Source organism: Salvia splendens, unplaced genomic scaffold (assembly GCF_004379255.2).
Source record: "Salvia splendens isolate huo1 unplaced genomic scaffold, SspV2 ctg393, whole genome shotgun sequence".
Classification (NCBI taxonomy): Eukaryota; Viridiplantae; Streptophyta; class Magnoliopsida; order Lamiales; family Lamiaceae; genus Salvia; species Salvia splendens.
Window position 1 is genome coordinate 31,345 of NW_024599041.1, and position 15,287 is coordinate 46,631.

The 15,287-nt window shown below is 34.8% G+C and overlaps 2 long non-coding RNA genes across 2 annotated transcripts; both read right to left on the reverse strand.

Annotated features, from left to right (window-relative positions):
• Positions 1–12,513: 12,513 nt before the first annotated feature.
• Positions 12,514–13,236, reverse strand: LOC121790034. The gene is made up of 3 exons (XR_006048181.1): positions 13,160–13,236; positions 12,858–13,013; positions 12,514–12,537 (listed from the first exon to the last, which is right to left on the reverse strand). It is a non-coding gene; the product is annotated as an uncharacterized LOC121790034 (long non-coding RNA).
• Positions 13,237–13,253: 17 nt separating this feature from the next.
• LOC121790035 lies at positions 13,254–13,849 on the reverse strand. The gene is made up of 3 exons (XR_006048182.1): positions 13,741–13,849; positions 13,409–13,490; positions 13,254–13,300 (listed from the first exon to the last, which is right to left on the reverse strand). It is a non-coding gene; the product is annotated as an uncharacterized LOC121790035 (long non-coding RNA).
• Positions 13,850–15,287: the final 1,438 nt, after the last annotated feature.

Sequence of the window (15,287 nt, forward strand, 5' to 3'; positions counted from 1 at the left end):
ATTTCTAAATGTGCAGGTTGAGCAGCGAAGTGGTGGAGGAAGTGCTATGGAGACAAGACATTTTATTCAGTCAGATTTTGACTCTCGGAGGTTCATGTCTTCATACATGGAACCGCGTTCATTTGCTTCCGTTGTGCATCTTAAAAGACTCAAGTCTATTTTGTTCAAAACTCTGATTTATTTCGAGCTATTCCCATTTGTTTCGGGTTGTGGTTGAGTTGTGTTGATTTTCCCCTTTCTTCCCCGCTTCTTTAATCCTCCCCTAGTCGCGATCAACCGTGTTTTCTATCCTTAGAAAATGCGGTCGTGACAGAGTGGTATCAGAGCCTTCTTTCTCGCTCTGAACCCGAGAGTCTTCTTTGAAAATCTTTGGTCTAGCCTTGTTCCACTAGACTGTATAATTGATGAAAATGCTCTTAGCACCCCCACCAATCGCGCTCAACGAGGAAAAAGGTAACTTGTTCTTTTTCAAAAGAAAGTCAAGATGTTTAAAAGTTTGAAATGGAGAAATAACTCATGCAGTTAATTTGAGTGAACAAATGAAAATACCAAGTTTAAAGAAAGAGTTGATGTTTCTTGTTTTGGTAGCGTGCTTAAAGAAAGAGTTAGTATGTCTTTTCTTGGCTAAAGACTGTGAATGTATAAATAAAAGAAGTAACTTTCCTAAATGGAAAAAAGGTAATGAAATATGGAAGTATAAAGTATCCGAGTCTGGTACCAATTGGTGAAATGACATCTCTTTTTGAGTTAGTCATTGAATCATGTTGCTAGAATGAGGAAATCAAAATTTCCAAGAACTTAGAATACTTAGTTATGCGTTCCTTCTAGAACACAATATGAACTCGAACTTAGAAGTACAGTATGAACATTTCTCGTTTTTCCGAGCGACGATAAGAAAGTACACGATAAGAAAGAAGTTTCGTCACGAGAAAAGTAATCCAACATAGAACAAAATGATGTTTTTACGTCCCAATGACATGAATAATCTGGGTTAGCCATTGTCTTTCTTGACAATCCAATCACTCCAAAGGATCATACCTTTGATCCAACTAAGCGATGAACACATACATGGCAAGAGAATATGATTACAATGTAAACAAAGAATCTAGCTTTACAATAATAAGTAAACAGAAACGGCGTGTTACGAGGATGACAGTTCTGACGAACCGAGAGTACCAAAGAGTCGTAATCCCCACATATGGTCATCTGACGTGATCATAAGGTGCAAGTAGCTTGTGACCAAAGTTTCACATAACCCATTTACCATTCTCTATAAAGAGTTAAAAAGGGAGTATCACCATTGTAGTTAATCAAGAAGATTAAGCAGCAACGCTTACTTGAATTCTCATGAATTCCATTTTCTCGCATCCCCCTTGATCAAAATAATTTTGTTGGATTAAGAACTTAAATGACTTCTTTTGCGAGGTAATGTGTCATTATTTTTCCCTCTTCTATGTCAAGGCTGTGAATCACTTTCAGTTTTGAGCTTACTCCCTCATGTTTTCTGATAACCTCCAGTGACTACGGTCATTGTCTACTCATTCTGTATAAAAGCAATACTTTGACTCTCTGAATTCTGGTCAGCAAACTCTTATACTCGGAGCTGCTTTATTTATAGCCTTCAGAATAAACATGTTTCCCTAAACTATTGTCTCTTCAATGATAATATTCTTCAAAGATCATTAGTGGACTTTTTTTTGTTTTCAAAAGTGCTTCTTGACAAGCTCTTTATTTTATATGAGTAGTTCCCTCTTCTTAATTCCACTAAAAATTATTCCATCATGCTTTGAGCTCTTTAGCAACTCCAAGTCTAAAGTAATTTGCTCTCTTCCTGAACTAGTTTGCTCTGATTGTCTTCTCTACTAGTTAATTTCCGTGACTTGGTTATAAACTTTGTAAATTCGTTAACGTGATATAGTATCACGATGTTGTTGACCCAAAAGGGTAGTTCCTTGTTATTCTTCTTTCTCAAATCCACTTGAGCCCAATCATTTTCAGTCTTACTATATTGGAGTAGCCATCTGGTGAGACCTTAAACCATTTAATTTGACCCTTTGTGATTTCAGACATACTTATTGACAAGCTATTTGTTTTACATAAGTACTCTCATTTTCTGAATTCAAATATGACTGTTGTCTCTTGATTTGAGCTTTTCTGCAAGCTCTATGTTAAAGCTGGCACATTGCTTCTCCCTTGACTAATTTCTTCTTGTTGCCCTCTTTATTAGTTAGTTTCCCTGAACTGCTTATAAACTCTAAAAATTTCGTTGATATGATCTTCTATCTAGTGTTGTTGAGCAAATTTCAATTGTTTGTTTTTCCCATTCTTTTCAAATCCATTTGTAACCAACCATCTCAGGTCTTCTTGTTATCATCTGGGGATACTTGAAACTTTTCTACTTGACTGTTCATTTTGATTATATCATTGGCAACATATTATTGACATCTACATTCTATTCATCATACTCTCACTTTCGCAATTTATTCCTTCTGGCAAGCTCTTCCCACAATAAAATTTTCAAGCTCTATGGGTAAAGCTCAAGCCCTTTGAAGTTGTATCTTTTCTTTTCTGGGGGTGAGCATAATGAGCCCAATTGAGCCTAGTCTTCGCATTTCGTGAAAAAAAAAAAAAAAACCTTTGTTACAAGCAACTGGTGAGAGTTTGTGGTGAACCAAATACTCACGTAATTGAAATCATTATAATCGTTCTGTTTTCATGGTTACCTTGGAGCCTACACAAAGCAAGAACGATTCGAATATTTCTTTTGGAATCCCAAATTCAGTTCCTATCAAAGTTACAACGGCTAGATCAACTCTATTTTTTTTTCCTCGCGTGAGACCCTATGAAATTCTGAGGGAAGTTGGCCCAGTAGCATATCGCTTGGCATTACCACCCAACTTTGGGAACGTACACAGCGTATTACACGTCTCCCAACTTCGAAGGTACGTGTTCGACCATAAACATGTGATTCGCCACGAAGAAGTCGCTTTAGAGCCTGACCTGAGTTACGAAGAAAAGCCGGTAGAAATACTAGACCGAAAGGTGCAACAGCTTCGGAACAAGTCGATTACTACAGTGAAGGTTTTGTGGAAAAACCACGGACAGGAAGAAGCAACATGGGAGCTAGAAGAGAAAATGAAGGAGAAATATCCCGAGCTTTTTGTTTAAATACATCCTAAATTTCGGGACGAAATTTCTGTTAAGAGGGGAAGGATGTAACATCCCAGAATTTTGTGACTTTTATTTAATAAGTTGATTTGAAATTTCAATTATGAAATTTCTTTGTTTCTATGTGATTAAGTGAATTATGTGAAATAATTCTCGTGGGTGATAGGGAATGAAGTATTTGATACTTTTGTATTTATATTTTAATTCGGGGAAAATCAATTTAAATAAGATCATGCATCTTGTTCTAGCCAAATAAAGTAGCTATTGTCGGCCCCTCCAATTATTGGAAGATTTATTCTTTCTTGGATTTAATTAATTGTTTTGGGATATTCATCCAAATTAAATCCAAATCAAATTATCCCTAAATTGTGCTACATGAGATTCGAACTCTAACCATTATTTTTTTTTGTAAGTTTCGAATATTCTCTATTTTAATTAGGAGGATGAATTAGTTTCTTTGATTTAATTGGTACCTTGTTGATTTCCTTTAGCTATTTTTTTTTTAAATCCAATTAAATCTTGCCACATTTTATTCCCCCACCCAATTAAATTAAGAGTTGAATTATTTCCTTGCGGCGAGTTAAGCAAATTTTCGCCCCCTCCCTCAGTATTTCATACTTGGAGATTTAATTTATTTTGTTCCCTTGTTTATGGAATGTTCATTGTTTATTTCCTAAATTGTGAATCTATTCCTCTCCAAGTAAATACCAAATAAATTCCTTATTGAATTTCTAGCCATAATTTTCGAAACCTTGCCTTCTTTTTATTTGTGGGTTTTTATTTATTGGTGTTGATTTGTAGAAGTATATGAGAGAAGGGAGACTTTCTTGTTTGATAGGAAAATATGGCTCCTCTTATTCCACACACCATGAAACTACATGTTACATACATATATATAGTGGTTAATGGATAAGGTAATCCTTATCTCTAATACCAAGCTTATCTATAATTAAATTCATCCCTATCTCTAAATTCATCCCTATCTCTAAATTCATCCTAGCCCCCATTCTCCCTCACTCCACACGTTTTTTTCCCCTCCCTCTCTACAATCTCTCCAAAAATCCTCCATTCAATTCTTGTTTCTTGCATCAATTGGAGTGGATTTTCAAGAGTTCCCGACGAATCGTGCCAACGCTTGTTTCTACCGTTCGTTTTTCTTGATTCAAAAAGGTATAACTAAGATTTTCTTCTCATCTCCTTCATTGAACCATGTTCTTGATCCCTACATGCATATAGTGAGTGTAGGAATCATAGATCGCAAAATTAATCGGTGGGAAAGTGAGTTTGCGTGAGAACTTTGATAGTTATGCGATTTTTGAATGAGTTTATGTAGAGATTGTTTTGAATCCTTGGTGAATGATGTAAGTTTATGTGCAAACATGTTTATAAGAGTCTTATCAAGCATGATTGTGTGTTATAAGCATGAGAATTTGTGGTTGGATGATTGGGAAAGAAACTCTAATTTCGAAATTTTGAGTCTGAAATTTGTGACGTTCGAACAGTATTTCCTGATGTGTGATTGTCCTATCAAACGGTCGAATTTTGATATGAAAATTTTACTGAGTAAATTTCAAGGTGATTTCTGTGTCTCGTATAAATTTCAGCCCTTTTTGTTGAAAAATGAATTTTTGAAAAATGTTTGAAGTCGACTGCGCAATTCTGCCAGTAACATGTGTTCTCGACCAGAAGCTTTCGAAATCTTTTTGACCGACCAAATGATCTCCGTTTGATGTGATTCTTAAACTAGATGAAAATTTGAAGTGTCTTCTGAGTCTTGTAAAATTTTCAGCCTTATTGGACATTGTATGAATTTATGGTGAATTTTTCAAACGAACTGCGCAATGCTGCCCGAATCTTTATGTTCCAACCAGAGTGTTGTATTAATGTTTTGACTGACCAAATGATATTATTTCGGTGTGAAATTTTAACTGGTTGAACTTGAATGTGTCTACTGTGTTGTGACCAAATTTTAGCTTCATATGAGGTCAGATGGATTTTTAGTGATATTTACAAAACGGTCGCGCAGTTCTGCCAGTTTTATGCCTTAATAAAATAGTGCTTATTTTCAAGATTTATGGTGTTATATGATGCATGTATGTCCAAGGAGTGTGTTTATTGGTGTGGTTAGGTGTTGCACTTTGAAATATGTTATGGTGTGTTTTTCCCTCTTGTGTTGAACATTGGGTTGGGTAAATTGAGAAAAACGATGAGAGAGGAACGATAGGACATGCATAGGAAAAAAAATGAGTTTATGGAAGGCTGACTTATGTTGTGATGTTGGCAAGGATTATTGTGTGTACGTGAGCTCGAGGAACGAGGGTTGCCTTAAATGGATATTGAATGGTTTAAGTAAACGAGGTGAGCTTTCTTATACTAAAAAAATACGAATCGTATTTTATGAAAACTTGAACACATGTTCGTGATTTTTAAAGATGTTGTCTTGCCATAAATGTTTTTGTGTATGATGCCTATCTGTTTGGCTAAGGCCAAGTGAATTATGAATGATGATATAAGTCGAATTCGGGTCCCAGTGAGGGTGGTGTCCCCGCTCGGACTAGTGTACACAAGCTACCTCTGTCATGATGGGCAGAGCAGGTGACCGAGGAAGGTGGCCACCTTCCCGGCACAAGGATACCTCTGACATGTTGGGCAGAGAAGGTGACCGTGGAAGGTGGCCACCTTCCCGGCACATGTATGTAAGGTGACCGTGTGAGAACACCATCTCAACGGCACAATGTGATCAGATATGGCTAAGTACAGGAAAAAGGGACTGCAGTCCAATGTGATATTTTTAGTAAGCTCGGGTCTTTTCAACAACACCCCGAGTGTTACTATGATGATGGCTTGACAATATGTTCAAATGTATATGTGTAATTTTCGGCAATGTGTTCACTGAGTACTTTTTGTACTCAGCCCTGCATATATTTCTAAATGTGCAGGTTGAGCAGCGAAGTGGTGGAGGAAGTGCTATGGAGACAAGACATTTTATTCAGTCAGATTTTGACTCTCGGAGGTTCATGTCTTCATACATGGAACCGCGTTCATTTGCTTCCGTTGTGCATCTTAAAAGACTCAAGTCTATTTTGTTCAAAACTCTGATTTATTTCGAGCTATTCCCATTTGTTTCGGGTTGTGGTTGAGTTGTGTTGATTTTCCCCTTTCTTCCCCGCTTCTTTAATCCTCCCCTAGTCGCGATCAACCGTGTTTTCTATCCTTAGAAAATGCGGTCGTGACATGTTGCGTGTAGTAGAATAAGGCATTACTTATCATCATATTATATGATCGATCCAGAAAGTAAAACTCGTGGGATCGGATACTGATATTACTTATCTATATATATTTAAAATATTTATTTTTAAATATAATATTTAAATAATTATTTAAAATACAATTTAAGTAGCACTATCGTGTATTATACACAATAGTCGATTAAATCAGTATCCATATCCTAATAGTACATCACACAAACAAATTTTTACATTTTTTATAATTCAAAATATTTTCATTTTCTCACAAATTTTGTTCTGATTATGCTTTTGTTAATCATTTTATTGTTCATATAAGTATATTCTTTATTTAAATAAATATACTCCCTCCGTCAGTGAAATGTTGTTCAGTTTTACCATTTTGATCCGTCCGTGAAAAGTTGTCCACTTTGCTTTTTTACTACTTTTGATAAATGGACCTCACTTTCCAATTACTCCTTATACTCACATTCTATTATAAAACTAATATATAAATGTGATACCTCCATTCTAATAACTTTTCTATTAGAGAGAATGGATGGAGCCAATTCTTGAGACAAGTTAAAAGAGTTTTGTGAGGCTAATTCCATTGATGTCATCAATATTAATGATACCGTCAAAGTTTGGTGTGCGAATGAAGCGAGGCTAACACGTTACAAATTATCATCATTACAAGGTGGAGGTTATTGTCATGTATGATTAATGTTTTATTTCTTAGTTGCGATTATTATTAAATATTTCATTTTATTCTAATTTCAGATAATTATTAGGTTCTTGATTTACTTATTCAAGAGATGGAAAATCATTTCCCAGAAACAAATAAAGAATTGCTTATTTGCATGAATTGCCTTAGTCCAAGAAACTCCTTTGCTAGCTTCAATATCGACAAGTTGGTCAGTCTCACAAGGATTTCCCTTGGGTATCGTTTGATTGAGTTGACTCTGATCCTTCCTGTTGCAACAGCTTCTGTCGAGAGAGTATATTTTCTTCGGTTAAACTTATCCAGACAGATTTACAAAATAGAATAGGAGACGATTGGATAAATGATATCTTAGTTGTATATACTGAGAGTGAAATTTTTAACAAGATTGAAAATGAGGCCATTCTTCAATGTGTTTCAAGAAATGGCGACACGCCGAAAAACAATTATCTAGAGCCTCGTCGCTTCACTGATTTGAGAAATGGCGACACGGTTTCAAAAAAGGGCGACACATCGAAATTGAAAAGACATTATATTTGAATTTAATATTTTAATATTATTATCTTTATATTTTTTAATTTTTGCACCAACTTATTTTTTAGTTTCGCCCGTGCCTTGTGAACCAGGTGGTCCAGCTTCATCAACTGCCAGCTCAATCCCACACTGCTTATCATGATCCAAACAGTGTGCTAGTCACAACAACACACACAGTGCACATACTATACACAAAATACACACTTTACACATTCTATACACAAAATATCCACACAACACACACATATTACAAAGAATACACACGCTAGATAGACTACATAAAACGCACCACTACAAACATTATACACAAAATAAACATGTACAGAAAATACACACACAACAAAAACTATAAACATACTAGACATACGCGAAATACATGCACAACACACCCAATATACACAATACGCTTGCACCGTACACTCAGTACAAACTCTAAAATTACACACAATGCATGCATACACACTACAAACTACATATAAAAAATACACACTACAAAATACAGAAACACACTATACGCAAAATGCACAATACACACAACATTCACTATACAACAAATAAACACACTACTATAAAAAAATACTTTACACACACTACAAACGAAACACACACTGCACACTCTATACATAAAGTATACACACACTGCACACTATGTAAAGTATACACACCCTACACACACTAATTTATGCACTACACATAGTACATAAATTAAAAATCATACACATACTATACATACAGAAGCAACGGTACAAACACACCAGGCACAAAATACAACAATAAACTAAACACACAACCTCCCCTCCACATAACACTGCAAACACTAACAAAACACACATTATAAAAATAATACACATAAAATACATATTACACACCTTATAAACACAGAATCTACACACATACATAAAATACATACATATACACGAAATACATGCATGCATAACACATACATAAACACTATATACACATACATAAAACACATGATACCAATAATATACACAAAATAGAACAGTTTGTTAGTCACACACACAATAATACAAATATACACAAAATACCCATAACACAAAATACCCCCACAGCACACACACACATTACACACAAAATAAACATGTACAGAATACACACACAACGAAAACTATAAACATACTAGACGCACTATACACGAAATAGACGCACTGCACATCCACTATACACAATATGCTTGCATTGTACTCACACATACACACTATATAAAATACATAATGTACATACACTACATAAAATGCACATAATACACAAGACTACATATACAAAATACAGAAACACATTATACACAAAATACACACTAGCCACTACACATTATACACAAAATAAACTATCTACTCACAATGTAAAAAAACACACTTTAGACACACAATACAAACGAAATATAAACTGCGCACTATACATACACTATACAAGTAAAACACACACTACACACTCTATACATAAAGTATACACATTATACATGCACAACACACTCTATATACTCTATATATAAAGTATACATATACTGCACACACTATTCACAAAGTATACACTCACAAAGTATACATAAAATTAACACATACATAAAACAAACACAACACAAACTATACGCACGAAATATATGCACTGTACACCCACTCCCCACTGTATACGCTTGCACTATACACACATACAAACTATACTAAATACAAACTATTGCATTAATACACATACTATACGAAAAATACAAAAACAATATATACACAAAATACACAGTACACACAACAATACACTGTACACAAAACACTACACCATAAACATATATAAACCTACTACTCTCACAATATATACACAAAATACACATTACACACAACACTACACCATAAACATATATAAACATATATAAAACCTACTACTCTCACACTGTACAAAAAATAAACACACTTTACACACGCTACAAACGAAATACACACTGCAAAAATTATACAAACACTTCACACACATACACTACACACAATACATAACTGCACACATACAGTATACTCATGTTATACACAAAATACAGACACAAAACTATACACAAAATACACAATACACTGAAAATACACACTCTGGACACATACATAAATAAAATATACATCGATACATAAACATATGCACAGAATGCACACGCTAAACAAAAGATATGCATGTACTATGCACAAAATATAGGCACTTACATTGCGCTACATACTCACAAACACAAAATATCCACAATACCCACATTGCACACACTAAACAAAATACAAACATTATACAGAAAATACATGCACTACACACATATACACACACAAAATAAACACACTGCACATATACAATACAGAAATACACACTACACATATACACAAAATACATGCATTTCAAACACGACATACCGTACAAAAAATAAACACAACTTACACACATTACAGACGAAAGAAACTACACACTCTTTACATAAAGTATATGCACACTGCACACACTCACACACATACACTACACATAGTACATAAATTAGACATTATACACGGACTACACCGAAATATTGTTCACAAAATACACAACATACTATACCCAAAATACGTATACTCTACACAACACACTACACACACTATACACATACTATATAAAAGTTACACACAATACTCACACTGCACTACATACACACTGTACACAAAATACCCACACTGCACACACTAAATAAAACACACACACTACACACAAAATACATACAAGCTTACACAAAATAAATACCTTGCACACATATGTACATAACATACATGCATTGCAAAAACACATACACACAATACCTGCATTGCACATAATACCAACTATATACACAAAATACAAACAATGTGATAGTCACACACAATACACACAAAATACACACTAGACACACTACATGAAAAACACACACTACACACACTATACACAAAATAAACCCATACAAAATACACACACTGCACACCCCCATTAGACAAAATACACACGTACACACATATACATACACACTACACAAAATATACAAAATGCACGCCCATAACACACTACATATATTGAGCATAATCAAAGACTATACACAAAATATAGAAACACCACTATACACAAAGACCAATACACAAATCACATACTAATACACAAAATAAACATACAACTGTATAAAAAATTAACACACATTATACACACTGTACACTCAATACACTTATACACACACATACACTACACAATACATAAATTAGACATTATACACAGACTATACACGGAATACTATAAATAATACAGATGAATATTATACACAAAATACATAACACACTATACACAAAATATACACATACTATACAAAATATACACAGGTTAACAATATTCATGCACTTCAAACCACACTTACACACACTACACACAATACACAAAATACATCACGCACAATACACAAAGTAAATAATGCAGTGCACACACTATACACAATGTACACGCTATAAATAAAATAAACACATTCTACACAAAATACATGCATTAAAAACACACATACACAAAATACCTAATACACACAACACACTATGTACACAATAAACATACTATTCACATTGTTCACAAATTAAACACACATACACAGAATACACACAACACACGCATACTTAAGATGAAATACACAACACACACTTCAGATGAAATATACACTACACACAATACATGCACACACACTACACACAATACACTCCACACACTATATACACTACATACACTATATATTCTATATGTCTCTATACATTATGCTTATCTTATCTAATGACCTAGTATGACCATATTCTGTTATGTCTCTTTACATTAAGAGAAAATAGATTTGCAAGCAAATTCTCTAGTACAATTACCATAAGATTATGAATCTTTTGTTCATCATCAATGTTTTCAAAGATTCACTTCATAAGCACTTCTTCACCTCAGCCTACCTGAAAAAATAACCATGGGCATCCGGTCATAATATTTCCAAGAATTCGGACAATGGAAAAGTTGCATTCCAACATAATATAGCAAAGCTCGCTGGAAAAAAATAGATTAAAGTTCTAACTCGTCTTAGACAACCCCCTGATTTCAAGAAATGCAACCATCACCAAGTCCATAAACTTTTCATAAAGAATCCAAATGTTACCAAATTATGCTATGAAAACAGTCACGAGGAAACTTCAAGATGGAATTCAAGCATGCCAATAAAATTGTAGAATAAAGAAATTTAAAGCAGTTAGCATTATGTTGATTAAAGTATTAATCATTGAGATAATTCAAGACAAAAGAATTTACTTATATGATTTCACAATTTGTAACCGTTGCAGGTTATTTTGTGAAGGAAAGACAGAAGGAAATAACTTGAGTGCCTTTTATGTTGATTAAAGCTTCAAAATGGCTCACTGGGATAACATGTGTTGGTGGATATTCAAAGGAAACAAGGCTCAAACATGGGTATCTAGCTGCCCTCTATCCCTATTGCATATTGACCATCCATCATTCTTAAATCACTTAACTCATGTAGTTAAAAACCGAACTCATCAAATAAAAGCAAAAATTAATCATTAGGTCAACAAACACATAAAGCACACAAAAAACAGTAAGACACAAATGAGCACACCTCCGCCCACTAAGGTTGTACTCTCAAGTTGGGGCTTACACTAGAAGAAGATTCAAAACGCTGACCAACAGAGAAACGGAAGAATAAAAGAAAAGAAAGGGGCCACCTTGTGTGCTGGTCAGCTTTGCATGTCATTGGATCTCAGGCATGTCCAAGATTGGGAAGTTTTCTCTTCTTCCCTTGCACTCTTCAGAACTGTGTCAGCCCCATTCCTCTCCTATTTCAACTCCTTTCCTCCCTTGCCAACAAACTCTTGACGTGGCTGATTTCGTCTGCTCCAACAAGAATTCGAACAGTGGAAAAGTTGCATTCCAACGTAATATAGGAAAGCTCGCTGGTAAGAAAATAGATATAGCTCTAACTTGTCTTAGATAAACCCCCCCCCCCCCCCCTAATCTCATGTAATGCAACCAGCACCAAATCCATAAACTGTACATAAAGAATCCAATGTTACCAAAACTCTGCCATGAAAAAACAGCATCAAGATGGAATTCAAGCATGCGAATATAATTGTAGAATAAAGAAATCTAAATCAGTTAGCATTAAGTTGATTATGTATTACACATTCAGATAATTAAGGAAAAGAATTTACTTATGGATTCACAATTTTTAATCCTTGCAGGCTCTGTTTTGTGAAGGAAAGACCGAAGGAAATAACTTGAAATGCCTTTTATGTGTGATGCTTACTTCTTGCTCATATTTGACGAAATGTTGATTGAAATGGTGCTCGAGCCGCTGGTCAGCACAGCTGATGCAAAACAAATCAAACTATAAATTATTCTTCTGGTGCAAAAAAGCAATCAAAGACTCCCAGTAAGATAAACTAAGGAGGACAAATTGGCACCATAGTATATATATATATATATGTAGTGGAAAATATCAATAATTGTATACCTTAAGTGACTCAAACCCATATAAAGGATGCTTACTGAACGCCCCATATTATCTTCCCCTAGGAAAGTGACAAGTTTATCTGCTCCACAGGCCAATTAGAACAAGCTTAAACATTGCCAATGCATCTCTTGTGTCAATTGCCTAAATACGAGGGAAAATAAACAAGTCATAAGTATGATGGTTTAGCAATCAAACCAAGCTGTTAAAACATGCATATGCAAGGAATTACTGATCTTCGAAATCATGAACCTATTCAGGTGTCAAGAGATTTGGTGACCTCTCCTGGTTGACATCATAAGAATTAGATCTTGCTCCTAAAACTTCACAAAACCTGATGGACCATCACAATAATGATTTCTCATAAACCTGTTATAAACTCACAGTCTTCATTTTCATTTGGCATTAAAATAGAAAATTCTAGACGAGAGATCAAAGAATATCAGTAACCATCAGGAGGAGAGTAGCTAGATAATTTCAGAATGTAAAGAATCTATTCTCATTGCCATTGCATCTATTAATGTCGAAGCAGACCACACATTATCGTAAAAAAATTAAATAAACAGCAAATATGATTTACATACCTTTTAGCAGTCAGATAGAGGTAGGCGATTAAACTGAAGGCCAACGTTTCTCAAATTATTCCTTGCATATGTTTCCTTTGTGGTCATTGTTTGACTCCCCAAGCAATTTTCTGGATGCCAACAATTTGTTTTAGAACAAAGATGTACACGATGGTATGGCTACCATGTAAAACACAAAGAAGAGCGGAAGCTAATAAGAACATATTCATAATAAATAAGCTTAGACAGAAGTAGTCATTATAGTTTTTAGTCTTGAACAGCAGAAGACTCCCTATGAAAATTCACATAGTTCGAACTCAATCCCTAAACAACAAAATCATTCAAATTAGGGATTATCGTGTTAAACGAGCCATAGCTTTTCGCACTAAGACTATATGACTCCTAAAGGATGGTGTTGGAGTGCTACCTCAAGAGAACAGTCTCAAGATTGTTAGAGAGCTAAGAAAGAGACAGGGCACGAATATGTATGAAGCTTCAAAATGGCTCACTGGGATAACGTGTGTTTGGTGGATATTCAAAGGAAACAAGGCTCAAACATGGGGTATCTTAGTTGCCCTCTATCCCTATTGCATATTGACCATACTATATGAAGAATACATGCAAATTAAAGTCACTCAGAAAAAATTAGTGTGTGTTTTACATCAAGGCTCCAATATGGCATTAATCCAACTCAAAACTCATTATTCCATCATTCTTAATCACTTAACAGGGGTCATGTAGTTAAAAACCGAACTCATAAAAAAAGCAAAATTAATAATTAGGACATGCTCGACTAGCTAATAAAACAAACACATAAAAACACAAACGGCAAGACACAAATGAGCAACCCCTTCGCCCACTAAGGCCATACTCTCCAAGTTGGGGCTTACTGTTGAAGAAGACTCAAAACACTGACCAACAGAGAAACAGAAGAATACAAGAATAGAAAGGGGTCACCTTGTGTGCTGGTCAGCTCAGCTTTGCATGCCATAGGATCTCAGGCATGTCCAAGATTGGGCAGTTTTCTCTTCTTCCCCTGCATCTTTAGAACTGTGTCAGCCTCATTATCAACTCCCTTTGTCCCTTGCAACAACTCTTGAGGTGGCTGATTTCGTCTGCTCCAACAGCTCTTTATCTTCTTTCTTTGTTTGAATCACTTTTATTCTTATAGCCAACTTCCTCATTTCATTCCCTCTATCCACTCTCTTTCTTTTCTTTTCACATTTAACTTAAACATAGCACCAAACCGAAATAGGCAAATAAAGTTGATAAAAAAAATTATTAGAAACAAAGCTACAGCATGGAACAAAGGAAGAAGACAAGCATTTCATCCCGGCTACTTCATCTGCAAATATAAAAAATTATCAAATATACACAGGCTTAAACTGAATAGCTTGCAGCTAACATGATAATTATAGACATGCTTACTTCATCCCAAATATAAAAATTAGCAAACCGATAGAAAAATTAGCAACTTGCTAAACCAATATGTTAACAAGACAAGCAATTCTCCGAGTATATTAGGTATTATATATAAAAATATTCTGCCATTGTACATAACTAGCACA